This window comes from Anser brachyrhynchus, assembly GCF_964034855.1.
Source record: "Anser brachyrhynchus genome assembly, chromosome: 1".
Classification (NCBI taxonomy): domain Eukaryota; kingdom Metazoa; phylum Chordata; class Aves; order Anseriformes; family Anatidae; genus Anser; species Anser brachyrhynchus.
Window position 1 is genome coordinate 24,260,987 of NC_137694.1, and position 26,393 is coordinate 24,287,379.

At 40.0% G+C, this 26,393-nt stretch overlaps 1 long non-coding RNA gene across 1 annotated transcript; it reads left to right on the top strand.

Moving 5' to 3' along the window:
• Positions 1–445: 445 nt before the first annotated feature.
• On the top strand, positions 446–4,882 carry LOC308178845. The gene is made up of 3 exons (XR_013940004.1): positions 446–473; positions 2,368–2,441; positions 4,144–4,882. It is a non-coding gene; the product is annotated as an uncharacterized lncRNA (long non-coding RNA).
• The last annotated feature ends 21,511 nt before the right edge of the window (positions 4,883–26,393 follow it).

Sequence of the window (26,393 nt, forward strand, 5' to 3'; positions counted from 1 at the left end):
TTTAATTCATTATAGAGTCTGAGTTAAAACCAAGCTGCAGTCAGCATTGACAGTTTATTAAAAACACATTTTTCATGTAAGTGTCAATGTTTTTCAGATGAGTTAATTTTAATATGACTGATGGTCTAAGTGGAAGGCAATATACTCTGTCATTCAGAGAGAGGTTCAAACCCAATTATATATATGAAAAGTAATTGTATGCAGGAAAATGGGGAACTCAAAGGATGGACCCAAAGGACAAAAATGTCATCAGTTAAATGATGACCTTTCTCTGTGCAGTGTTTGAACCAAGATAATGATCTCTGATTAACAAGATCAGGATTTAGCTCTGCTTGGTAATGCCCTGGGGTGAGTGCGTGGACTGCATTTTAAGGCCTGGAGCTGCCCTGACCTGCAGAGCTAGCTGGAGCTGCAGACTTGTGTGGATGTGCCAGCTGGAGCTCACGGGTTTTCCAGCTCTCGTTGAATGAAAGGTGAATTGTTTGTCATCTAATTCAGGCAGTATCAGCCAAATTAACTCGGCTCACCTCCTTAGCTGCTCCAAAGAGAATGCTTGTGTGATCTCATCTGTTCACCAGAAGAGCTTGGGAAGCAAGTATCCCCAGAAGACAGGCTGTAAGAAACGATTATGGGTTAGTAACTTCTTAAAACATTGCAGCTGTTTAAGTCAAGCCTGTGCTTGACATCTTTCTTTTCTTTATAGGGTTTGACTGTCCAAGGGTTGGAGAACACCTAATGTAATTCAGATTGAATAAGGGGAGGGGAAGAAAATAGCCTTTCCTGGAAAGCTTTTCTCACTGTATGCAAAAATCCCTCACCTCCAACCCAGGCTGGGCTTTCCTTTTATGCCAAAGCTGTGAGGGAGTCTTCACAGAGAGCTTGATGTGTTTACATTTGGCAAAGGGAGATTCTGCCATATGCCAAACACAAAATTAATTCTAGCATTGCAGCCTTTTAATCTGGTATGGAAAAGCCAAACCAGTGGCTAAGGACTTGTTATCTTATCTTTATTCAGACTTCCAAAGTATCTTTTTCTGCTACATGAAAGAATGCTGCAGACTGTTATGTGACAAAGGATTTGTCTGGTTCATCAAATCTTTTGCCTGGGGACTTTTACGCCTCCAGTGTTTACAATGAGGCACCTTCAATTTCTAGTAGCTACATTATCCTTTAACAAATCTCTGCCCTACTATTACTATAGTCCTAATGTAAACTATTCAGCTATGTCCACAATTAACCGCAGAATGAATTGCCTTGCAGCACAGAGAAAGAAATTATGGCTTGAAGACCTTTAAAAATCAATTCAATAAAATTGATAGAATGCTTCCAGCACTTTGCCTGGGAACAAAGCACTTCTCAGCAGGCCCATCAGGTCCGGCGTGGGCAAACCAGGCTCACACTGCCTCCCAGCTGGGGCTGGGGCGCACACATTTATGCAGAGCAGCCTGCTTTCCGGTCTCTGATCCCACATGTCAGACCCAGTTAGATGATAGGCCACTCCGGGGTGTTCAAAGGAATATCCAGTTACTGCTGACATTTTTTTTCATTGCAATTCTGTTATATATCATCTTTGCTGTAAAGATAAGAGGTTATTCTTCTTGTTTAAGAAGACTGTGAGAGGGGTTTACAAAGTCCATAAGTTTTCTGGGGCCATCAAGCTGTGTTAAAACCAGATTATCTGTCTAATATTTTTATTATAAATTGGGGGGGGGGGGGGGACAGGGTTAGTCTCCTTCACATCATAAGGTTTTGATGTAGAGCTCACAGGAGGTTGAAATAGCACAGGGGAAGTAACAATGTGGGAATAAGAAGCAGCAAGCATAGGAAACAGAGGCCAGGATAGCTTTTTCTATGGTAGAAAAGGCTTATTCTGGCTTGATGTGGTAGAAAAATATAGCCTTTGACTTCCTTGGCACAGGAGAGGTTGTCACCCAAGGTCTTTCTGATGGTCACAATGTTTCATGCCTGGTACAGGTGAGGAGTCTAAGAAAGTCAGAAATGCAAACAGCACAATGATGTGAGAACAGTGGCTGATGTCTTACCAGAAGGGTAAAGTGCTTCTTTTTTTGCCCAGCTGTTCAAAGCTCATGAGTCAGCCATCAAGAATGTGACAGTATTTTAAAAAGTAATGTATAAAGGGGTTGTTTACTATCTAATGCCTACAGCTGGGGTATCTTTCAAATCTCCTTTATCAATCTCAAATAAATTACAAGTTATTTTTTCCTCATTACCCTGGAAAATCAGGAGTCAAGACAAATGCCATTACCACAAGAATCAGGATAAAATTCTGTAAGCTGGCAGTGATGAGCATATGAGATGCTACCTTGCAAATTACCAATTCATTTTATTTGTCTGCCTTATTTCCAGAGAAAAATCCATCTTGCTGCCTCACCAGCCCTGCTCTGTTTTGCTTATGGGCTCTGACAAGATCACAGCTTGAGGTAGGATGGTTGCATACAATAGGCAGAACAGGGTTGTGATCATGATAATTGGCTGAGACATCCAGGCCTGTAATTGCTTAATAATAACCATATCTGTTTTTTTTTTTTTTTCAACAATCCTGTGTAAAAGTCCTCTCTTGACTGCTTAGCTAACTAAGAGCCATAGTGCACAAACTGACGGAGAGCTGTGTGCAAATAGTGCGACAAAGACAGAAACCACCAGAGATGTAAATTGTTTCATCTCTGGAATCAGAGGCAGCCAGTAAAGCTGTTCCTGCTGTGAAAAAACAAGGCTTGAGAAGCCCTTGCTTTCCTGAAATAAAATAGTACCTAGGACTTCCTAGGAAATACAGTGACAAATTATTATTTCATACAACATCCTGGCTGAGAGATTTCAGAGAAAGGCATACTGCCATTGTTCATTTTGGGTGGCAATACTATGGAACACAACAACCTGTAAGCTCTGGTGATGAAGGGAACGGCAGCTGCAGGTACAGGACTTAGGGGCTGATCAAGCAGATACTTTAGGTAAGGACTGGACTGTGCAGAAAGCAGGTTACACCAGGCATCTTGTCCTGCTAGTACTTTTCTGTTTCTGTGGTGACACAAGCCATGCAAAATGATGCTGATGTGGTTAAACCAAAGTGGTCCATTAATTTCTACTTCTGCCCGTGGTACGTTGCAATGGACATAAATAACTGTGCAAGGTGTGAGTTATGAGAGTGCAGAGACTCAGAGCTGCAGCTATGGGAAAGAAAGGAGGAATCAGTCAGACAAAACTAGCTGGCTTGAGGGTGCACATAGTTGTTAGACTTCACGGTGCTCTCAAACAGGCTTTCAAGCTGTACATTTCTCAGTCTGCTTAACAGCACTGTATTTTACAAACCTGCTAATAGTCTAAGGCAAAAGGCCCTAGATCTGTAGCAACTGATTTCATTCTCTGGGGAAACTTTCTAATCCTCATCTTAAATCTTTAAACACTTTTTGGCAATTATAACATTTTAAAAAAAGAAATCCTCCCACAAATTTCAAGCAGGAACAGAAAAAGGAACTGCTAGTTTGAGCAATTGTACACTGCAAGAGCTTTCCATGCTTAATTTTTACCTATCGGATCAAAGACTGAATTCTTCCAGGCTGCACTGAACTTCTTTAATTTCTTAGAAATAAAAAGGCAGCAATATCACAGAAGAACCATGTTGTTGATATTTGAATAGATTTTGTGGCTCATGTAATTACATAAAAAATAAAATAATTAAAATTCTGGTTTCCTGTGTAGAGCAAATAGCTTATCAACCTCTCAGAAGTTTTACCTATAGAAAAGTGCCTTCTGCATTCAAATGTGCAAAATGTTGATTTTTAATTGCATGTAAATAAATACATTCCTGCTTCATAACTGAAAGCACGCCTGTGCTGGAAACTCTGAGCATTCCACAGTTTTACCGAAACATAAGACGTGGGATGCTTCAAAGAGTTTGTAAACCTTATTATTGGGCAGTCTCAAATTATTAAAGGGATTAATAGGCCTCCCAAATCCAGCTGTCTGATGGTGTTTCAACTGCTAGACTTCAGTGGTAATAAATCTAAGGCTACAATTCAGGAAAATATCCACACTTAAAGATGTTTTAATGCTAAGACTTAAACTTACACACCTCTGTAAGGCTTGTGTGTTTTGACTGCATGTATCTGTGTTGTCTTTTGTAAGAATATTTTCCCAAATCAAGGCGCGACATGATATACTGGCTGTAGAGTGCGTAAGTACACCTGATCGGCGTAGAGGATGTTCCTGCATACTTCAGCTCCTGGCATTCTGCTGCACACTCAGACTGTCACAGATTATATTTTCAAGGACAACTAATCACTCTGCACTTAAACAAACAACAATGTTCAGCTACAGAGTGTTGGAAAATCCAAGGTTATGAGAACAACATAACACTTTAAAGGAGCATAGTAATCACTTTGTAAATTCAAGTTCACTGCCAACTGTAACAGTACCCAAAGTTAGGGAGCTTAAAACTTAGAGATACTGGCATTTTTTGATGTAAAAACCATTCATACCTAAACATACGTTAAACTAAAAGGACTGAAAAAAAACAAAGAACAAAAAAAACCCCACAACCCTAACTGTGTGTAAGCTACTATTATGTGGCGAGGCATGCTCTTTTCTTTGCAATATGCATAATGAAATACAATCCCTCACCAGTTCATCACTCAAACAGCTAAATCTGATTTTGCAGTGAAAATGCAATTTAATCTCATCAGGTTCCATAGTGCTGAAATACTAAACTTAACAATAGAAACTGATGTGATATGTTTCAAATTAAATTGAACTACTGCAAACAATGGGTTCCTTCAGATGCTGGCCTTGACTGAATCTGTTTTTCCACTTCATTTTGCAAAGAAATCATCAAGTCTAATGGCTTCAAGCAATCTAAGTGATGTGCAGGTTGAATGAAAAAAATAAGCAGTGTCACTGAAAAAACGCCACACACAAACAAAGAGAAATTACCACACGCTGCACTGAAGGCGTTATCATTTCCCCAGTCCATCTGAGAAACTTCTAACTGAAGCAAGGAGCCCAACCTTCAACCAGTCAAGTCAAAAAAAGATTTTGCCTTCTTTAGTATCTGAATAAGGCCTGATGTCTGTAGAGCATTCTGTGAAGGTTAGTATTGGGCCTGAAAAAGTGCATAAAAAGGTCTAAGTTTGAGGATTTATCAAACATTAATCCCTCACACCAAGCAGACAGAGGAAAATAGAATGGAATGGAATAGAATAGAACAGTTCTGTTGGAAGAGACCTACAAAGATCACCAAATCCAACTGCCTGACCTCTTCAGGGCTAACCAAAATTTAAAACATTATTGAGGGCATTGTCCAAATGGATCTTGAACACTGACAGGCATGGGGCATCAACCATCTCCCTAGGAAGCCTGTTCCAGTGCTTGACCACCCTCAAGGTGAAGACTTTTTTCCCAGTATCCAGTCTGAGCCTCCCCTGGCACTGCTTTGTGCCATTCCCACACACTATTGATTACCAGAGAGAAGAGAGAGTCATCTCTGTCTCCATCTCCCTTCCTCAGGAATTTCCCCTTCACAGGAAAAGCAGATGAAAAAGCTCTTGTTTGACAGAAGACGGTGCTGGAAGACCGCTTGGGAGCCAGCCTGACGGGCATCTGCAACCCAGGCCAACCACCACCCGCTCACACCATGGCGCGGACATGTTCAAGGAAATATCACGCTGCTTCCTTCTCTCAGGAGGCATAAGGAGAACACAGGCTGGCACTACACGTGCTGGCAGTGTCTGGATAATGAGTAACACAGATCAAGAGACTCCAGTGACTTTGGGATGAGCAGGATTATGGCTGTGTTGTCCAGGACTGCCTAACTAATCCCTTCTGCATGGCTGCTCACTTCATGCAGAAGAGTCGGGCATTTTCCTCTAAAGGAGAAGAGTCTCACAAAGATTTTCATTCATTTTCCCTGGGTGAAGAGGGACAGTGAAGGCCTGAGAGAAAGTCACTAATATGCATTACAAACAGGTTTGTTTAAGTCATAAATAATAGTTATTACAAGAAATTACAAGTAAAACAGGAGGCATCTTAGTCTGAATTTAGTCCTCTGTGTTTGTGTACTTCCTTGCAGATACTGTGTGAGACAGGTTTATTCAAAATAATTTTTTTTGTGTGTGTGTGTGTGTGTGTGCCTACAAATGAAAAATAAAAGGTGGGGGGGAAATACCCAGAATTGTTTGTTTCTTTTCAAGCTGAGCTGCCAGCCAATTTCAAAGCCAGATGGCTGTGAGTTAATTCCAGTACCAACTGTCCAATTCCTAGATGCCTGTTTGACAATATTGTTCTTCTTTATTTGTTTACTTTAGGAATAGGTCTGTGGGGAGGTTTACGATCTCTATCATCCTCACTTGGGGAAACGCCTATGTGAGCACAGAAAAATTTAGGAAAACAAAACCTGGGAGGTTTCCCAGGGAAGGCTTGCTCCTAGTCCTTCCAGGAGTATAATGAGTTGAGTGTCTTGCCGAAAGCAAAAGCACTCAATTGCCGAATTGCTCCAGCCTTCACACGATATGGACATCTGAGCCTTCCCTGCAGGACAGTGAGTATATGCCCACAGTAGCGTTCTCACTGCAGAATTGAGCTTTGTTGACTTCTTCTTGGCCTTCAAAGCCCTCTTGCTTGCTGACATGCTTCAGAAGGCTAATCTCAAAAGCTAATCCTCACCCCAGGCTATCCTGACTTCTGAAAATGTTCTGGGGGAAATATGTGAATTCCCAGAAACCAGCCCAGCACCCCACAGAGAATTCCTGCGACACCCCGGCAGTGGGCTAATGTCATCCTGCAGCTGCTGCAATGGGAACCACGTATTTACTTACAACACCAGTTACATGTTGATGTTTCTAGGTCCACATTTTCATAACTTGCCATATTTTTTTTTCCTTGGAGTGTTTTAGCAATGCTGACCCACAGAGCTTGCGATGCCTATTCGTCTATCTAAACAACAAATCCAATGGACAGTTAGCAATTCAGCCGACAGAATTTGTCTAATTGATTGTAATGGACTTAAAAAATGGACTTACAAGAGCTTTTTTCTGCTAGATCTTTGTATAAGTATTTTTAATACATCAGTCACTCCTCTGATCAACTCTTATTTTCCAGAATCATACTCACAGTAGTTGAAAAGTGAGTAAATTACATGAAGGGATGTGACTGGACGCACTATCTCCAGATGTTTCACCAACTTCAGAACAGCAGCTGTGAAGACTCTAGACTTCCCTTCGTGGCTTACAGCTAGTGCTTAGCTCATAATTTCAACAGATACATCAGAAGAGTGGTAATGATAATAAAATATTGCCTTCCTTCAACTATGGTGATAAACAACAGACCTGCTATAAAATGCATTTCTAGCAGCTAAGAATCTGACAGATGATATGTAAAGAATACCACACAGATCAAGAGACTTTTACATTAACAAATACAAAGAGACTTTTGAATATATATATATATACATATATATATATATATTCACTGTTTCCTAGCACTCTTACATTAAAGATTAGGCTAACTCTTCTTTTTCTCTGTAAATAGCTAAGACTTCTGAAATGTTGACAAGCCACTTGTTATGCCTGGCAGCACAGAATTTTCTTTATGTATTTTATATATATATATATATATGATTACATTTAAAAAAGTCTACTGAGCTAATAATGATATGATCCTATGATATCATAATCCCGTGGTCATAGAATATCCTGAGCTGGAAGGGACACATAGGGATGGATCACCGAGTCCAACTCCTGGCTCCACACAGGACCACCCAGAAACCAGACCATGTGTCTGAGAGCGTTGTCCAAATGCTTCTTGAACTTCTTCAGGCTTGGTGCCATGACCACTGCCCTGGGCAGCCTGTCCCAGTGCCCGACCACCCTCTGGGTGCAGAGCCTTTCCCTAACACCCAGCCTGACCCTCCCCTGTCCCAGCCCCATGCCGTTCCCTCGGGTCCTGTCGCTGTCCCCAGAGAGCAGAGCTCAGCGCCTGCCCCTCCGCTCCCCTCGTGAGGGAGCTGCAGGCCGCCATGAGGCCTCCCCTCAGCCTGCTCTGCTCTGGGCTGAACAAACCCAGGGACCTCACCCGCTCCTCACATGCCTTACAATGATATGACTGCCTCTTCATTTCTAGGAAGTTAAACAAGCCTAATGTAGTCTGGAAGAATTCGGTCCATTGATCAAATGGATAAAAATTAAGCATGGAAAGTTCACACAGCTAACTACTTATTTATACAACATCTTATCGTAGTGAAATTAATTTTTCAAAATAGCAGCATCTCAGGAACTTCTACATCAAATTTTCCTTTACAATGAAACGTGATTTTTCTAATGGCCACCCCAGGAAAGGCAACCCGTTAACTGGGCATCACACTGTGATCCTTCCAGCTGCGTTGCTTGGTGGTAATGCTTCTGGGGCTCAGGCTCTGCTTTGCTTTTGTCTGTGCAGCCTCAGTGATTTGGAAGAGTATCCAGAGCAGTAAAGGCAAAAGGGAGAACTGTGCTCTCTGGGGAAAAAATTCATGTAGGGCTTCAAAGTGAAGGTTCAGTTTTATATACTAAGAGGAAAGATAGTAATTTAGGAATAATGTGACTACGGAGCCTGGAGACAGAGCTGAATTTTGGAGCACCCTTTTGGTCATGCTGATGTGAATTTTAGGGTGAGAGAATAAGTTGCCTTGGGCAGGAATTTTAATGGTGAAGGGGATCAGAACTGGGAATGTTAATCAGGAAAAAGCAACAGAAATTCGAAAGCAGGTTGACGTCAGGGAAACAGAGACAGGGAATATGACCCGAATTACATATATTACTTTAGGAATATTTATAATTAGGCATTATATATCGACTGTGTCATTCTTTATTAACCTTTTCCATTATATTAGAAGGGCTATACAAATAGCCTCTTGAAGTTAACCTGAAAATTCCCCACACACACTTTTTTTTTTTTTTGGTAATCAAAGATTTTCTAAAGGCTGGTGAACAAAAGTAATTGGCTTTCACACAGTAAGTAGTAGGATTTCATTCTGATTTGGTAGGGGATCCATTTAAAATTGAGTTTTCAATGCCTTCTTTCTTAAAATGATACGACTACATACATTTTCTCTATTCTTATGTTCATGCAATCTAATTAATGGTAAAAGGATTAAGCTTTTTAAAGAACTGAGAAATACGAGGTTAACGAGCAGCGGAAGGAGCAATTTGAACCCTTCGGCCACACTACTTGCTTCTAAATTAACTGTAACCATTCAGAAAATGGACTTGGGAACCGTTGTGGACAGCGCGATACAAATTTCTGATCTTTCTGTGAGAGCAGTTAAGAAGCAAATGAATTGTTAGAATTTGAAAGGAATGGGAGGGATAGTAATACCAAAAGTATAATAATGCAATTCTCTGAATTGACAGAATGATGCATCTGGCTGTAGTCTCCCAGTCCCAGTTCAGGGGTGGATGATGAGAATAATTAGATATAGGAAAGAGAGATGGGAGAGAATGGCACAGTTTTCAGAAAAGAATCAATACAGTTATGCAAAATAGTGGATAAAAAATATATCTCTCTAAAAAAAAGACTTTCATGCTGTCCTTTCTAAAGCATTTATATGATAACATGCGACCAGTCCTGATGGTGTCTGTACTATATATACTTCAAATCACTCTTATCTACTTCCTACATGGTATTACTAGCAACAGCAAATCTATATTAAAGACTTTTACACCCAGCCCTGTGAGCATCTTGCTATTTAATCTATCTTCTGCATTTGCCTGTGACCTGTGTCCTGTCCCTAATAAAGCCTATTGATGCTGTTGAAAATAATGCTTATTGGGAATCTAAATCAGCACATGCAGGTAAGGTACAGAACCAACACCACGGATGTGCTTGCTACTACTGTGCAGATGACACTCAGCTTTATCTAACCCTCAAGACATAAGATCATGTAGGCATCAGTGAATTGCTTGGTCCTTCAGTGTATTCTCTCCCGTATAAAGACCAGCAGCCTGACTCTGAGGGCAGGGGAAGCAGGGCAGTGTTAGCAGGTAGATGAAATGCCTTTGGAGACTTTTCAAAGGCATGGTCTTTGTTAGAGGTACATAATCATTATGGCCGACTGAACCTGTTGCTAAGGCATGCACTCCCATTTCTCAGTGCCACTGAACTCACAGCCAGCATCTCCAACCGGCTTCAGTCGTCTGGGAGACCCCACTCCATCCTGGAGAGCAGCAGCCAACCTCTCTTGCACACCGCGTCTTCATGGAGCCTGGGCTGCAACACAAAGCAGTCGGGTCAGGTATGAGCCTAAGAGTACACAAAGTGCACTCACCCGTCCCTTCGATAGCCAGGGGAGTTGTGGAACAACAGCACTAGAAAGGCTTGCAACGCACATTGCCCACAGGGCATCATTCAGGTTCACACTTTTCGTAATGGTGGTCCATAGTGTGAGCCCAAAGCAGCTGGAAAATCCACGATGAATATTGCAGTTCATACCTCAGGGAGAAAATAATTTTATTCCAAGAGAATAAAACTGTGAACTCAGATTTTCCAGGCGTATGAAAATGTGATATGAATTCCCATAAGCAGTAAGGACAGCCACAAAGTTCATGCCATTACTCCAATTGCAAAGAAAATATCTTCGAAATTACCTTCTTTAAAAGTAAACAGCAGACTTTATAATAAAAATGAAATAAATAAATGCATAACTTTAAACCATAATCCCATCAAAGCAAAGCACCGCGCTACACATATGTGTCTCTCCTTGGAGAACAGATGAAGAAGGGAATGAACCATGTGTAATTTTGGCTAGTTGGGTCATTTAAAGAACCGCTGCCAAAAACTGGGAGAACTTGGCTGTGACTCACATTTTTCTATTAAAATCCCATAATGAAAAACCACACATTTGTGACAGACCTCGGCTCCTCAGTAACATAACACATCACATAATTGCTTGAAACCTTGGGTTCCTCTTATTTCTAAACCAAATTTCTTCAAGCTCATAGCTTCTAGAGAGGATTATGGCCATTTTGCTGAAGAACCTAATTTGCATGAGGCATTTCAAGAAAAGAAAAATACACAAAGCATATCTTCTACTGTCACAAATAAAACTCCTCAAGTAACCCAGATCAATGTTCTTTACATCTGAATAAAGTTATCTAATATACTGTGGAGCACTGCATAAACTTATTTAGATCCTGTTGAATATTTGATATGCAAAGAATACAGATGAGATACTCTTTAACACTTATGTTTTATCAGAATTTATTTAAATTCTGTTAGGCTTTCAAACTATCCATACAGATGTATTTCTTTCAAATAGGCTGTTTTTTTTGTTTTTTTGTTTTTTTTTTTTAAAGTGTCCCTTTAAACCTCAATTGTAATCAGGCTTCAGACAAAATTTCCAGATGGTCGTTTCACTCTAGACAATCTGCTCTCTCAAGTGCCTCTCTCTGTAAAGCCCAATAAGCATCAAGTGCATTTATTACATCCTGATGCAATGCCTTGTGCAAGATATGTTTACTTTTTATCTAATAATATATCAAATATTTTACATTGTAATAATTGATGCAGTAATTGCAAAACTGCTGTTCAGCAGAGGAAAAAAATGCCGTTACAGAACACAGCCAAGCATCCTGACAGCATGACGTGAACACTAATGAATTAGCTGACAAATGAGCACAATAAGTTCTGCTCAAGTGTGCTCTCTAAATGACGATTCAGCAAATCTGCTTTTCACTGTATTTTTCCCTTGTAAGGCTAAATTCCGTGCAAATTAGTTCTCAGCTGGGGTGTCAGGTGAAATGTATTGAAAAACATATGAAGAGCAGCTTCCAGCACCTCTTCCTGCTCTGTATCACCGAGCCCCTCAGCACTAGCCATGCTGTAACAGTTACAGGCTGTGACACTGGAAGTGGAATAAGGGACACAACAAGGACATTTTGACTGTTGCCAGGTCTTGGGCCTCTGAGATGGGGCTCCCTGGACCTGCTGTAGGCTGATGGTGCCTTTGCCCCTGACGAGTCCTGCCTCAGCCTCCCAGGCTCACGCTGCACCTGATGAAATCCCAACTAAAGACATCTCAAAATTCTCTGTGCAATCATAGAGCAAAGCCTGCCCTTCACGTGCTCTGCAAGTCACGAACAGGCAGATTTTGTCTCAGGAGCGGGATGCTGCCCTGGTCTCAGAAGAGAACTGCACTTTATTACATCAAACATGGCACAAGAACTTTATGTTCCCCTGCCTCCTTAAGGAGCTCCATATATACCTTAAAGATTATCTTTATAATATTTCTCATCTTAAGCATGTTTTTTTCACAAACAGTTCAGCGCCTTCATTCTCTCCACTCTGTCTCAGTGTTGGATAGCCTGGGTCGTTTGTTGTTCTTTGAGAACATGGTAGTCTTCACCACTCGCAGTGAATCTTCTGACCACAAACACACAGGATAATTCTCCACCAGATCATCAACTATGGCTTGTCAGAAACCAAAGCCCCCCTTCTGAACCATCGGGAAAGAACAGCAACATGAAACTGTAACTTCATGGTGTTGTCTTCAGTGACCTTCACTGATCACTTTTCAGTGATCTTTGTGATCACTCTTCGTGACCGTCCTCTACATAGCCTGCAGATCGTGCATGGCAATGGACATAAAATCCAATATATCTTGGAGATGGAGATTCCTTTACTGTGTTGAAGGTTGGTGGTAGGAGGAACTTCCCAAGCCTCAGCAGCCCCGACTGCTAAGGTCACAGGGATAAGCAGCTCAGCAGCAGGATGGTCTTAACTCTGAGTGGAAGGAGTTTAGCTCAAAACTGTATCCATACTTGTACTTGCATTGCAGTTACAATCTCAAAGCTAATTCCCTCATCCTCCTCACTGCCAAGCCACAGGAGAAGCTCGAGCAACAAACCAGGGCACTAGGAGAACAGCAAGAATGAACAAAGTACCTGGCCACGACAAAGAAGTGGTGGTGTGTGAAAGGTGTCTTGCACACCTGTCAGATGCAGGTACACCTGTGCACCATGATTACGAGGCTATCCCAGCTCTCTTGGCCACCTGCCCTCTCTGCCTTCCAGGGCACCCCTATGAGCTGCAGTCTTGCACCGTACACAGGTGTGGTCTCGTTTCCCAGGGGCAAGGTAGGGCCAAGCAGAGACACAGCACTGCAGTCCAGGCCAGGTATGGTGGAAGTGATGGGACCCCTTGGATACCTGGGGAACCACAGAGGCACCACAACAGTGTGTAAAATAGATGCAAGCTGTACTCCAGCCTGGGAAGTCCTCAAAAATCCATACATCAGGATCAGAGGATAATCCATAAATACTCTTAATGGTCTGGGACTCATTTGCTTGAGTCGTTTCCTCCCTTTTCTGTTCTGTCACAGCACCTGAGTTCAGAGGAGTGATATGCTTCTGCTGTTGCTGCTGCTTGGGACTTGCTGGGGTATGCCTCCCCAGAGGGGACCTTTGCTGGGGGAACCTATTCCTCACATGACAGGGATATCTTCACTTGTGAGAAAGACTGTGAACTGCAGGCATCTATGAATCTAATGGCGTACCTTAGGATTAATTTTAGAAGCTAATTCAGACTGCACATCATTTATATACTTACTGAAAAGACAGCATTTAGTCATCAATTTTCCTGGATATAGCTGCTTTATAAAACGATAAAATAAATCCATTCCAGAAATACCTTACTCTTTTCCTTCTCTTATTTTGATGATTGTGTGTATATTTATATATATATGTATAAATATATATAAAGCAGACAAGAATTTTGCCATATTAAGGCCATAATGGATTACTTCATGCATTTGCCATCTTTTTTTTTTTTTTTCAATAGGTCTTCTTGGTTCTGAATTATCTAACAAGTTTCATAAAGTGAAAAAGAAAAAGCCGAGGGGCATTTTGGCACTGCCGCATACATATAGCTTTTACCCTGAATTCATGCTTGCCACTGAAACATTCCGTCTTTATAGAAATGATGTGAGCACTTTGTTTTGTTGTTGTCGGACACTACCTAATGTATCAAATGAATGAGGTATCAGGTGGCATTATAATAACAGCACATCAGCAGAGTTAGCTGTGTCTATAATCAGGTCTTGTATCATTACAAGAAAAAGCAAGCAGAATGCTACTTGAAATATGGCACTATAGGAAGGAGGAAAAATTCCTGAAGTGTGTTTAACAAGAATTCACAGGATTAAATAAAATAAACCAAAATATACTGACAGCATCTGTTATATGATGCCAGGTAGAAGTTCTAGCCTTACATTAGTATATAGCTTCTTGAAACTAATCCTACAACATCTGATGAATAACCAGGCATACACTACATTTGCTTTATATATGTATATTTTTAGCCTCCAATTTATATTAGCTCTATTAAAGCAGCTTATGCTTCCCTCTGTTCCTCCATGATCATCTGAACTGGTTCAAGAACCAATTTGCCTACAGAGAGGTGTTATCATATGGTCATGTACTATTAAGCATGGTATTTCAGTTTTTGCTTAACAGCTAAATGGCAAGGAGAAAAATGAAAATATCTTTCAAGATATTTTAAAATTTTATTCTGTAACTTTCACCAAAAGCACTGATTTTTTGCAATCTAGGGACTGAAACTAGGAATCTAAACATGGTTTTCTATGTTACACCAGTTTCTATCCTTCTAATGAGATAACTGGAAGTTCACCAGGTCTGGAATCAACAAGATCACAGGTTTATCCAAAAAGGCAAAGGGGAATGATAGTTGCAGAGAATATCATCCCTAACCCTTAAAAGCAGAGGGAAGGTGTTATGAGTCTCTTTTTGTCATATTCCATCTTCTGGTCTAGCCTGGGTCAGCACTGCTGACACAGTGCTCTCCTTCTTCCTTGACTATGGACAATTCACTCTCCATTTCCTTTTTTTCCTTACTTCCTACAGAATGATGCTGCATCTAAACCATCTTTCCTTCTTTTCTTCTATATTAGCCGTTTGGTATATTGTATCTTCCCTGACTCTTGTTTTCAAGGAGAAAAACTAAGACTATGTACAAATAGCTCCAGAAGTAAATGCATAAATGAAGAAATCACATTGAGAGAGAACCAGAGATTTATCAGCTGATCAGTAGCTCCTGTCATCTCACCCCTTCAGAGAAATGAGCAGGGAGAAAAATGTACAGCCAAAGCTGAATGATTCACGCAGGCAAAATTCCCAGTGCAACAAGGTCTTTGGAGGACTGTAGCCTTCTTGCTGAAGCACGGGTGGAAACGCAGGGACCTCAGCAGATGTGACAGCCTGTTCCCTCTCCAGCAGCCCCTTTTCCCTCCTCCTGCCTGTGACTCGGCGTGCTTGGGCTGGGAGCCATGGTACCACTGGCAGCTCAGCCCTGGCTGTGCATTTCTCCAGCAAAGAGATGTGGGGGAAGGTGATTACTGAGCTATAATCCACTGCCCGGGCTCCAGGAGCATAATGCAGCAATTGACTGCCCTCCAGCCAGTTTTCCATTTGACACCATTGTTCTCACCAAAATCCAGCAATACTATGTGTTGGCTGCACATGAAATTTCTGCTCTCGCTGCCTGTGGGGGCGGTTATAATGTCTCAGATTCATTTCTCCCACAGTCTTTTCATTTGCTGGCCAGATTTGGCCATTATTGCTCCTCCCACCCCTTTAAATAGAGCTCCCAGCGCACAGTTTTCTCCTTTTTTTCCATTAGAGTCATGTCTGGAAGAGTCCTTGGACCATCACTTACCTTTAGCAAAAGTGGGTGGAAAGAATATCGGTTGTGAAAGTAAATTACTGGCAGCTCATACACAGAGTGCCACTGAAACTACCTTTCAGCTGGTTTTACATTTTTCAGGCTTGAAGAAAGATGCTGTGACTAATATTTTAATACATGTAAATTAACATATTGGAGTGACTGGAAACTAACATTTGCAATATGCCTGCCAAAGAAATTGTCACCAACACTAGGCTTATAACAAGAGCTATAAGCTACAATTGCAACATACTTTTTTATTTTTCAATGCAAATGACTCTGGTCAGATTTAAGATACAGCACCATCTTATGGATATTTCTGTATAGATTAATACTCTGCTGGCAAAAATGTTTTTTTTGCCAAGAAAACATAACAAGGCAGAATTATCAATCACCGTACACTTTCTATATATGTGAACAGTCAGAATTACCTTGGGGAATGAGAAAGGACATTGTTCTGACACACTCACATTGGCAAAATTCACATTTAACTACCAAGTCTATGATCAGGATGCCAAGTATTCCCAGTATTCTGTTATCACAGTTTCCAATAAGTACTAAAATTGAATGTAAGAGATCTCAAAACACTTGAGATTCATTTCTTAATCATTACATTAAAAATTACATCTAAATCTCATTTTATTTGTCCCATTTTCTGGGCCATTATGATGAAGTAGGGTCATATTTGCAAGTTCTCTTCAATTTTAAATAATACTGACCATCTTTTCCATTTTTATTTCCATGAAAATTGCAGTTTGTTCCTATTTCTGTGACTTCCTTTTTCCTAGGGAAAAAAAAAAAAGCAAATAGCAAGGACTGGCAACTCTGTTTTCCAGCTTAACTCCCAACTATTTAAGGCCTATAATTAAATGAGGTATAAATGTTCACTCTCGTTTCATGCATTTTTAATCATTAGAAAGCCATAAAGAATCTCCTGTAAGTAAGAACCAGGCCCTATATTTTTCCTTCCATTACCATTACAAAAAAATAAATGAATTCTTTTTTTTTTTTTTTCTTTTGTCAGTGTCTCATCTGGCAAGCAAAGCATTAGCTGAGTTTACTGCTTTGTTTGTTATAGAATTATATGAAGCATGGGAGACCATTGAATGTCCTAACTTCTTAACAGTGACCTTGTATGCAAACTCTGACTTGCTGTATTAACAAAGATCTGATTACAAAGAAAGGACACATTTTCCTTTAAAAAAATAATTAAAAAATCCCTTTTTGGAACCCATGAAGTATGTGTTTAACCATAAACATAGGTTTTATTTTAATTGAACACTCAACAGTCTTGAAGTTTTATGGATATTTTCTTGACTAAGATTTAAATTTAGTTACAAAGTGAAGTGATTTCCTGAATGGTGGAAAATGCATACATAGTATATATCTCTGTGTGTGTATCTTACACGTATATTTTAAATTCTATTATTATTACCAATTATGCTTTATTAGAAATACATCTATCCCAAGTTCCAGGCAACCTGGTGATTCAGTGACAGTACAGTACATATAAAGAAATCTTAGCAGCTTTGCAACATTAACTGATTTCTCGAGCAAGCTCTGTCCAGGAATTCATTTCTCTAGGAAGCATGGGCTTCAAAAGTCCCGTTAGACTCTACCCTTGCAGGCTTCCTGAAATGTCATCGCTGAGGGGCATATACGGAGAAAAGTTTTCTTTTCCTTAGACCATTAAGAGCACATTGGTAGCTTCTCCCATATTGGCCTATTCCAGGAATCTTACAGCTTTATGATTCACAGCAAACATCTTAAAAACCACTGGAAACCAAAGGACAGCCAGTGCAGTATCCTGAGAACAGATAACAGTAGTGAGACTTCACATTGAAACTGTAAGATCACATCTTCACCGGGTGATCAGGGAGGTGGTGCTGGAGATCACACACTCAGCTGCAAAACCCAGCAACTAATGGGAGAACTAATTTTGTATAATTCCTGCCATTTCGCTTTGCTAGCTTTCCATTTAGCACTAATCTTATGCTGTGATTTAGCAATCATCCCCAAAGGCTGTAATCCAAAGTGCTGATTGCAAGATGCAGGACAGCACAAAGAAATTATATTTGTATTTGGCATTTGCCTTTGGAATTAATTTAACACAAATACTTAAACACATTTAATATGAAGAAACAGTGTCACACTTTGCTTGCATCATGTATTGTAAGTCAAGTATGTTTCAATAAACTTGCACTGAAGTGTTTTAACCTAATTTTATTTAATCTGTTCAGATTAGTTTTTAAAAAAAAAAAAGAGGAAGTAAATTAAAATACCTGAATTCATTAGAATATGTATTTTGTAAATACCATTTTTAGTTAAAATATCCATTATAGGTATGAAAACATATATATTTATAAATATTACCTTTCTTCATATATATGCCCTTCCTTTAGAGTCAAATGCAAAGATTATTTTTCTGGTAAATGTTCCAGCTCTTCTTTCAGCTTATTGCCAGATAAAAAGTTCATAATTCCAGAAAAATCACTTCAGAGCTTCACTCAAGATATAAATCAAAATCTTACCTGTCTTGAATGATAAGAAAAGTGAATTTATGACATCCTCCCTGACAGAGTCACCAAGACATTACAAAAACAGTTCCAGTAATGACAGTGGAAAGACTACAATATGTTGAAAAGCCAATGTGACACTATAAAAAAAAGATACACGCAGCCAAATGTAGTAGTACCAAGCCCAAGCTCTCAGGAATCAAGGACTCCAAATCATAACAATTCCTTTAAAATCATTAGATGCAAAAAGTAAGAACAGAGCCAAACCTGCATTGCATTCTGATTAACGATCTCCTTTTTGACAGGGCATTAGGGTACAGTTACTTCAACTTCTCTCCACATGCAGAAGGACATGGCTTTTTAGGAGGGAGTGGGGAGAATACGAAAGCTGAATTCTCGATCTATATACTAACTGCAGTTGCTGAAGTTGAAGAAAACATATCAGGATATTATTTAGATTGAGTTAACTGCACAAATTGGCAAGAATGCGGCTTCATGTTGTAACCAAAAATTTCAGGAAAATAAAAGGAGTTGCTGGACCATCTGTGAAGAACTCCCTGCAATGTGTTAAAACTGTACTGAAACTGTACTAAAACACAGTATGGGAAACAGACCTCCAGCTAACCTAAGGCAACATGTTAGAAGACCAAAAGGCTGGAAGCATGAGAAAGCAGAACAATTTCACATAGTCATCCACAGAAAAGAGTGAAATGTCATTATCACATATATGGTTTAAACTACTGGACTGGTTTAAAATAATACCCGAAGAAATACTTGACTTAAGTCTAGCTGTGAAAAAGTAATTAAAAATGATTTCAGCTTTCTAGGTCTATTAATATCCCCTTTCAGAAAGGCTATAAGAAAGTCTTCTTAATGATAAATCCAGACACTAGCAAGACTCCTCTTATTCATGGTTTAAAAGTGATTATGTTCTTTCATATCCAAGTAGCAGCTTCACTGAAGTTCGAATGCAGGGCAGAGTTTAAGAGCTTGTTGAAAACAAATGGAGAAAAGCCCACTGAAGAGAAAAAAGGGGCTATTTCTGTCACCAGTGGCCTTTGAATTAAGTCCTAACTTATCAGGATTTACATTAAAAATAGGGACAACTGGGTATGACTAGAAGGCCTTTGGAAGAAGCAGAATCACACTGATGAGTTTCTGCACTTCCCAGGGAGCAGTCTTTGAGTATGCTTGGTACAGCTGCCCATAGCTGTACTCTCTACAACAAATTTCTGTGCTCTAAATGTACAGAAGCTGTTGGCAAATAATTCTTCTAGAAGAAAATATATAAAATTCCAGCTCACAGACAGGCATGTGAGAAGATTTTGACTGTTCAAGTACTCAAAATGCAGATTTTAAAAGTGACAGCAGGGATCCTTTTTATTTTGACCATATGCTGTAAAAGGTCTGCCAGTGTGTTCAAACACTCCCTTCATCATGAATCAGAAAATTACCATATATCGTTGCATAAAGGTTTGAACCAAGCTGGTTCTCTGGTCACAATCACAATGTTCTTTGTGTTGCTATTTCAAACTCTTAACAAAATTTCCGTACCTTCTCATCAACCTTGTGGAATAGTTTGATTAAATGATTAATCTTGGTTTGCCATCTCAAAATATTTTCTTTATACTAATCACTTAGGATATGAGTTAAAGATCTTCTGTACCATTTATTTCATTATCCAGAATTCAACAAAACAAATGTTGACTCTGTCTGTTTTTCTGTATGTTAAGGCATCAGTGCTGAAAGTTAATCTGTTTTATTTTCCACAAGGTTGGTTCTCCACTTCCTGGTCAGTGCAGTGCCAAATGGGGCCATGTTAAATGACAGTTCATTTCCGTAACAAATGGAATGGAAGATATGAAAAGGGCATTGTCAATCCACCTGAACTCCAAAATACACCTTAAAGGAAGACAAATTCATTGTAGCTGATTAGACTGAGACGGAAGTCCAGAGCTGCACAAATGAAAAAGGATGTCCTTGAACTATGCAAATGGTTATTCATTGCACAGTTCAGTTACGGGCATGATTCCTGGTAAGAGTCCACATTAACTGTATTTTTAGTTAATTAATTACTTATGTACGCAGCCAGCAATCTGAGCTCACGCACAAAACAAAATTAACAGGGTAATAATAATCTCAAAATATTTAAAGTGACCAGTATGCAAAACTGCAGGCTTGCATGGTGAGAGAATGACTAATTGGAAAGACTGAGCCCCTCATGCATCCCTGCTGTCACTCTCCTGCCTCAGCTCTACTCCTCTCTCCCAGAGCAGCCCTCAGTGGCAGTAGCACTGCACAAGATCCCTGGTTTCATTGCAGAATGGGGCCAACTTTGTAATTCCTGAAGAATGACATAGGTGGCTGCTCAGCTTGAGGGGTTAGGAAAAAACAAATGAACAAACAAACAAACAAATAAACAGCATCTGTCATGGTAAGTATTAAATGGACAGTCGTATATAAGCTCATAAAGTATTCTTTCTGTTCAGTGCGATGCAGTAAAGCTGATGCACATTTGAGAGTGCCACTTCAAGAACACTGTAATTCAACTAGGGAGAAACAGGAGTAATCAGAGTTTGCACCCATTTGCCTATGCAGAAAGACTGAGGGATCATGTAGCCCACAGAAAGCTGAGGAGAACCAAGAGAATTCCTTTTTACACAAAACCTTTTTATAAGCAGAAACTTCATGTTTCATTGAAATTATGAAGCGATGGATTCCGCATCCCCGGAGGTATTTTAGAGATGTGTGGACGTGGTACCAAGGGACATGGTTTAGTGATGGGACTTGGTAGGTGAGCTTGACAGTTGGCCTTGATGATCTTTTCCGACCTAGATGAGTCTGTGATTCTATGATCCTATGATTCTATAAACAGGAAGGGAATAAACTATCTTCCATGTTCACCACAGACAGAAGGAGACAGATAGGTTTAAGTTGTTCAGGAACATGGTGTAGATTTTAGAGGCTCTGAGCTCATTGCTGACAAAAGGCTGGAAATTTACACTCCTTCTCCTCCCTCATCATTTCCCAGTCTCCATCACCTCATTTTGTCCTCTCATCTTGTCCTCTCCCCTGCAGGCCAAGGACCAAGCACCAAGAAAATGCCGAAGGGAGTCCCCAGCCCAGGGCCCTGCTGGCCAGACAGCTGCCCCACCGGGGGTCCCTCTCAGGAGGTCTGGGGCAGGTGACAGAGACTACTGTCCACTTTGGGAGGAGCCGTGTGGAAATGAGCAGCTTGGCCTCTTCTGCTCCAGCCCAAAAGCACCAGGAGGCTCTGGCAGGAGTACACCCGGTGGTGGCTCCTGGAAGAGGCATGGAGCCTGGCTGGATTCACGTCTTGCTTCTGCTTGCTGCCATGCAGACTCACCCTGTGCCTCCTTCTCCAGGCCCTGGTATCAAAAGGAGAACTGGTTCAGGTCCTCTTCACAAGGTGTGAGGGAGACCATGTCTTTGAAGTGCCTTTTCCCTTCAGCCTAAAATGACGGATGTCATCTTTGATTACTGGGGGCCCCTCCTTCTCCCAGGAACACTCCCCTCAGGGACTGTCCTTCCAACACAGGGACCGCTCTCAAGGTCTGCCTTTGTCTAGACTGAGCACAACAGCTCCCATCGCAAAAGGAGTGGAGGCAAGGTGTTTTTTTCCTCCAGTGTACCCAGGAATTGAGAAAGCATCGTGCAGGGTGAGTGGGGCCTGGACTTGGGACCCTTCAAGAAGGAATAGCAGAGGCACGCTCCCATGCATGGCATGAGTTTCCAGAATTAGAGACTTAGGGTAACATTAAGACAAGCTTTCTGAAATGAAAGAGAGAGAAATTCTGGAACAGTTTGCCTAGGGAGCTGAAATACTGGAAGGTATTAAAAACAAAGTTAGACGGGCAACAGTCGCAAATGGATTAGGTGTAGTGGACTTCATCTGGGAGCCCAAGAACAATTCAGGTAACTTATTAGGATACTTTCCAAGCCTACTTTCTATTATTTGTGTATAGATTTGAACAGGGTTAAAGTAAGCACATTCTTCTGGAGAAGTGATATCTGTATCATCCTGTAAGAGATACCAGCTTCCATCTTATTTCTCACAGTGCTCCGCACTGCTCACATCAGCAAGTTTTGTGTTATATGGGCTTGCTGAAAGATCAAGTATTTTAGAGAAAAGTAACGATTCATAGTAAAAATAATGCTAGTTATGTGTTCATGAGAGCAACCACTTGGAAGTATTAATGTACTATGGCTAAACACCAGCTACTTTATGGCTCTGTACATTTTTAGATGTTGCTAATGCAGAAGTTCATTAATCTATACTGATATTTGTTCTAAGATTTGTATTGGCATTGCTATGCTAACCAGATGATTGACTTGGTGGTGTATATGGTCTTAACAGCCTTAGCCAGCAAAGACAGGTTGAATGGTAGAGAGGTTTCTTGTGGGTAAAAACATTCCTTTAAGAAAAATGGATTTGAATATTTCTTTAGAATTTTAAATAAGTTATTAATGTCACTTTTTCAACCCCACGCTGAAAAATCAGATTGCCTTAATTACCTGAAGGTGTGGAGAACAACACTGCATTTCAGACACAAGGCTACTCTGAATCAAATTAATTCAAAAATCTCCATTTTTTAGAATAGCTTTTAGTACTAAGTAATGATGTGACATAAATTTTAATCTGGCCTCTTAGCAATAACCTGCTCATTACATGGATATGGCACAGTTTGTGAGTAATGCAGCACCTCCAAAATGTCAGAGCAGGACATATGATTAGCATTTTCTCACATATTTATGTGTATTTACATACATATGCATGAACTAAACCTGCGCTACAAAACTGGAAGCTATGCATGGAAATACCTGGATCCAGTTTTTTTTTTTTTCTTCTTTATATGGATCAGTTATTAATATCACTTACCCTCTTCAGCTGTCTCTGGGGACTCACCTGAGGAGAGGATGGGAATTTCCCATAAGGATTAGAAAAGCTAGTAGGAATCAGGCACGTGGATTCTCTTTTTTCCTCCCTATGCTCTTGCCTGAGACCTATGTAGCTCATAACACTTGCATCCAATTCTGGTAAAAAGGATATAAAGGCCATTTAGCTTAATGATTACTCTTAGGGAGTCAAATGAAATAGAATAGTGTTGGGGAAACACATTCCTAAACTTTGCAATTCAGATAAAGGTCAGTGGAGTACCTTTTTTTGATTTAAGTAGAAGAATATGCTCCATCATTGTTTGCAAATGCAAGAGACTGTGGTGGACAAGAAAGACTTTACAGCAGAATAAGTGTGATGATGGCCGCAAGAGTACAACAAAAACATGGTGCAATGTCCTTTTTACCTACTAAGCCTGTGAATACTCTGCCACTTGCTTTTGTGGTTGAGAGGATGGAAAAAATAAACCCCATCCTTTCAGGTGTCTGAAAATAGCTGTGTGAATATTTACCCAGGAAGTTCTACCACCTTATAGAGTGCTATACTGAGGCTCACTATGAAATAAATAGATGACAAGCCTGCTTTTTAGGGAAAGCTCTCTAATTATTTCTTGTCAAGGCAGGCTAAAGAGGTCCGTTTATTGTAATGCTTAGTTACTACTGCCCAACCCATTTTAGGTGTGGCCAACACCAAAACATTACTTGCTGATTTCTTTGTACAACTCCTCATCTATATTCTTGAATCGGCACAGAACAGCTGAAATTAATAGAGAGGTACCATCTGATACTCTTCTGGGAGAAATGTGTTCCTGAAATGAAATGAACTTACATTCCAGAAATTAAACCTGCAGAAATGTTAGCTGCCTCCTGCAAGCTCTTCACAAAGGAAGAAAATAAACAGCTGCATGGGAAAGCCATAAAACTGGGAAATATATCAACTGCACACAAACTTCTCACACTGCAGAGCTGAGCACTGCATGCTGATAGCACACGAATGCTGATAAATTTATCATTATGGAGATCTATTGGGCACTGCTCATTGCAAAGCAGAATGCAAGCTCTATTGAACTTTCAAATTTATATGCTTCTAGGTGAATTGTAAATTCACATTACTTACTCCATATGCTTGTGTGGCATCTCCATCATGCGTTCTTGCCTGGGTAAGAACTCATACATATCAATGGACAATACTGGTAGCAGTTAGAGACCTTCAGAAACTTTAAGCCATGCCACAAAAATGATATATGCTCAGCTTTCCCATCATATTATTTAAAAAATAATCATAAAAATATGGTTATTTCTTCTACTTTACTTTAAGGTTTTGAGACTTCATGGCAGTCTTCCTTCATGTTTTCAAGTTTCTCTACACAAGTTCATGGTGTATAAAATAAATGAGGACATAAGACAAGAGAGAGGCAGTGCTTCATCCACCTTTCAGTGGTGTCTCGTATAGTATATTCCCACGACACAGCAGTTTCAGAGCACCCAAGAAACACCAGAGTCTTGTCTGGCCTTGGCTATGACCTGCTTACAAATAATAAAAGGTGAGATTCTTGCTTAAGCACATGATTTAGCCATCTAAAGCATCACAAAGGAACAGTACTAGAAGTGTCTAAGCCGAAAATGCACTGCGTGAAGCTAAAACTCATTACCATGAACTACTAAGCCTCAAAATAATAATGAATTTTACAATCAAAAGACAGTTTATGAGTGAATTACAAAGCACTGATTCTATAATAGGAAATCTTACTGAGTATAAATAAATTCTTACAAACTTTACTTTTCGTCATACATTTTCCCAAAGGAAGGTTTTGAAAACATAGCTAAAATTTTTATCTGCATCTTGAAATAAAAATCTTGGATCAGTTCAAAACTGAGCTTTTCACCAATAACTATTTTACTGCTTCTTTTATCACCTAAATAGAAAGCTTTATTGACAAAATCCTCATTTCACTGTTATATAAAAAAGAACAGTCCAGTTCTTAACACTCTTCTGTTAAAACAAATATGTTTTATAAACTGAATTAGGCTAAGTATAACATCTAGGAAGAAAAATTGCACTTGAATGCTTGCAGCTGTAAGTAAACTTGTGCTGAGGTTAGACAAAGTGAAGAGAAAGCACAAATAAAAATGGGTTTGGTTAGATTATCTTAATGAGTAGTACTGACTGAATGACTTTTCATTGCTGTGGCTGGATTCGTGAAGTGTACAGGTATTTGAATATAAGCATTTTGTGTTGGTATTTGTGTACTTAACTGGTTGAGCAGCATTTGAACACAAGCATCTGAGGAATTAAGGGGCAAGTTCTGACTCATTCATACAAGACTGACACCACAAAATTTTGACGGTGGCACTGTCAGTAAAGTAGACAAAATGGATTCAGGAAGGGGGGGGGCTTTCATGCTCTGCAGAAATCTTCAAAAGATACAAGTAGATACTCTACATTTAAATGCATTAGAAAAAAAAAAAAAAAAAAAGGCACCAAGAGCGAATGAGAGATCAGCACCCAAACCTCTCAAATAATGCCAGCTGAGAGTGCATTTAGAATGGGAACACAAAATACCAAATAAAGAGTTGTGCTAGAAGTAGCTGCAAAAGGTAAGAGTGTTTGTGCTAAGCTGCTAGATATGCAGATAGGCATTGTCAATTCATTTTATCAGTGCTGTCAATTCCAAGTTGATAACAGTCTGTTTTAAGCCTGATCTGATAGAAAACAAAATTTAAATTGTTCTTGTTTTTATCTTTTTCCCAAAATGAAGAGAGAAGGGAGAAAAGATGAGGCCTGAAAACAAAATACAAGACTTTTGTAGCCTTACTAGAGGTCCTTGGCGTGCAGCTCTAGGGAAGATATTTTAAATGGATGTTTCAAGTCGTGGAAAAAAGCAAATAGCACTCCTAAATTCTCTAAAGGAAACTAAAGGTCTACAGGCCGGCCATCCTCACCTTTGTGACTGGGAAGGTGGCTGAGCAAATAATCTTGGAAGCTATATCCAAATATATTCAAAGCAAGGAAGTGTTTGGGAGTAGCTGGCATGGATCTATGTATGGGGAATCATGCCTGACCAACCTGAGAGCCTTCTATGACCAAGTGACTGGCCTGGTGGATGAGGGGAGAGCAGTGGACATGACTCATCTTGACTTCAGGCAAGCTTTCAGCACTGCCTCCCATAAGATCCTCACAGGCAACTTGAAGAAGTCCAGGCTAGAGAAATGGGCAGTGAAGTGGACCGAAAACTGGCT